General features: G+C 34.9%; 1 long non-coding RNA gene across 1 annotated transcript; it reads right to left on the bottom strand.

The window, feature by feature from the left end:
* Window positions 1-500: 500 nt before the first annotated feature.
* Window positions 501-2,642, bottom strand: LOC144650466 (uncharacterized). Its single transcript, XR_013570115.1, has 3 exons — window positions 2,600-2,642; window positions 1,700-1,766; window positions 501-818 (listed from the first exon to the last, which is right to left on the bottom strand). It is a non-coding gene; the product is annotated as an uncharacterized LOC144650466 (long non-coding RNA).
* Window positions 2,643-3,000: the final 358 nt, after the last annotated feature.

Here is a 3,000-nt window from a genome sequence, read left to right as displayed (position 1 = left end):
AATGAATACAAATGAAGACAACGCAATATATATACCCAACACCCCGCTAATGAGGCATTGTACAGAATGCCACATAACACCCCCGAGACTTGGTTACGTAACCCATGATAAATTCATTTCTCTCTCTGTAAAATTTGAAATTTAGGCATTATTTCAAACAATTCAACGTCAACTGGTCGTAAAAGTGTAGGTTCACTTGAAAGACATATATGTGAACTGTGGATAAATGACAAAAAGAATGAAATGATCCTCACAGTGAGTAAGCAATTTAATCAATTGAATTCTATAGCCTGAATTTTTTTTCAGGCTATAAAATGCAATTGCTTAAATTGCTTACACACTGCGAAGATCGTTTTATTCATTTCAATTGTTGATCTACTGTCAGCGTTAAAATCGCTCGTTTTAGAAAGGGTGGAAGTTAAAAGAAATTAAAAGAATGATACCATTGTTTCTCGTCGTAAGTCTTGAGCAAGTGCAAATGCAAGGTTATTATCTAATTTCAAACTTTTACCATCGTTTTACTTTTATTCAATATACTCATCATTTATTCATAATACAAATGACTTATATCTTTTGTATGGTTGACCAACGAGAAGGAAGACCTTAGTCGCGTTACACTCCAATCAGCCCGAAGATGGTTTCTGCTTCCCTGCTTTTTTCATCGGTCTGTGGCGTTGCGGCACTTTCCGATGAGAATTAATCGTCATAATATCCGACTGTATAATGTTGGAGCCTGCGTCTTCCTTAGTGGTTTTGACTGACCCCATCAGAGTAGCAGCTTTGGTGTTCCCAGTTATGGCTCCTTTGAGCAGTGTTGCCTGCAAAAAAGCATATATGGATATACCTTTAATATTCGTTTTAGCGCCCCCATTCCAACATTAAGCGCCTCCCACCGTATTTTAATCAGCAATGCATGAATGGATTTTTGTTTTGTTTTTTTCTTATAAGTCCTCCTAATTTTAATAAGCTAGCGACCTTACAGTTTGCACTCAACTCATCTTCTAATTAGTACGCTCAGATACTTAAATTCCTTGAACTGAGAACATTTTCTTAGTTTAAGAATCACGGTAGTTGTATTCATCAAACTATACGCGAGACTTAGCAACGATGAATACAACTACCATGATTCCCTGCAGGTGCGCGCCATAGAGGGAATCGGGAATTGATTTCGTAGACGCAAATTTAACAAAGTTGGCTGTTTTTTCGTTTAGGCATTTTGGAGACGTTTAAGCCGAATAAAAAAAAATATGCGTCCTGAAAAAAATCTAGGCGCCCTTACTTGAGTTCCCCAAGTTAGTGTCTCGCGATAAAACCCAATATTTATGGTTTACTTTTTTATTTTAGCTGAAATCGGAAGAAAAGTGCTTGAACGTATATCTTCAATATGTATCATTAAAGCAAGTAAGGAGACGATTGGAAGTAACATGAAACCTAAGACCAACGATTTTGAATGAATCATAGAAGGTGACCTAAGTTGCAGACATCTCGTTCTTTAAAAATCCTATTCGGTAACTAGCAAAAGCTTGTCCAGATCTTTTAACACCACAATTTATTCGGAAATTTGGCGAGTAACTTACTCTAAATTAAAAATGCAATAAAGTTTTCAGTTAAAATATTTTTTTAACAGAAAAAAGACAGAATCTTGAAAATAACTTAAAAGTAATCTTCAAGAAATGATGTAAAAAATATAGTGACAAACCTGGATACACACTGTGCAGAAAAATAGAATTACTGTCCATTTGTGCAACATTTTCTGAGATTTCTTTCTGCAATGAAATATGAAGACATGATAATAATAGATTTCAGATTTTGTACTGTTCTGCAGTCCTTTTTAGTTTTATCAATTTTTGATAAACCGCGAGTTTCGCCTTTTCAGTTTGGTCTCCAAAACGGAGACAAAACTGACCGCTCTGTGTTGTAAAATCAAGTCGGCGAAACCATAACTTTTAAAGGTATATCCTTTGGGGGATTTTAGGGCGAATAATATGTTTTCTTCCTACAATTTCAATGGGGAAATATTTCATCCAAAGTGTCTTTTGAGAGTTATTGAGTGCGATTTCTTCTTTGGGATTTCCCGCCCAGTAACAGTTTGTTAAGTGATTCCAAAAGGTTGAAAGTTCACTTAGTAGAAAAACTTCAGGAACATTTAGTAGAAAAACTTCGCCATTCTTTTTTTCGTTTACTGTATTAGCATCTTTGCTTGCTTAAGTTTACAAGTATCATCATTGATTTATCAAGATTAAGCCGGTTTTTTTAATTTTCTATGAAAAATTATCATTTTAAGGGATTGGAGTTTGACTAACAAAAGATTACACTCGATTAAACCTAATTGCGTTCAGTTTTCCTTATCGTTCATATGGATTGCGACTTCATGGCGTAATACTAAAGCGACTTAAGATTTCTTCCATCAACATCAACATGAGAGGGAAATTATTTGTGATACGCGGGACTTTCGAAGTAAATTAAGGCCGACCACTATTCTAACATAACTCAACTTGTTCAAAGTTTCTGAAAAGAATATAAGTAAGGAAAGTGATGTTGGAAAACATTAAATAGTATCGTTTCAAAGGCATAATCAACTAGGTTATTACCTACGTACCCCTATGCTCTTTTACACAGTTCAGCCGTCGCCAGAGAATGACTTCAGTAAAGACACAAACAGATACTAAAAGCAGTTAGCTTTAAAATCATTAATTACTTAACTTATTCTTACGTCAGAAACTTATGAGACTTACGAGTTAACTTAGAAATGTAGCCGGCTATCTGTATACATCATTTCCTTACGCCGGACATTTGTGGAACAAAAACTTGAACGCTAAAATATAAAACTGATTACTATTTTGTTGTTTCCCTTAGTAAAAATAAAATAAATTGAAGAAATCACAATAAACGTGCTTGTTAAAAGATATTGTTGTGCCATTAAGTCTTCTTTGCCCGGGGCTATTGTTTCACTGTCATTTAAACTGATAAGTTTGAAGTTCTAGCAGCCACCCAACGGCA

The sequence above is a fragment of the Oculina patagonica genome, chromosome 4 (genome assembly GCF_052425735.1).
Source record: "Oculina patagonica isolate OP01 chromosome 4, crgOcupat, whole genome shotgun sequence".
Taxonomy (NCBI): Eukaryota; Metazoa; Cnidaria; class Anthozoa; order Scleractinia; family Oculinidae; genus Oculina; species Oculina patagonica.
The sequence above is the reverse complement of the archived record's forward strand: the minus strand, read 5'-3'. Positions and strand labels throughout refer to the sequence as shown.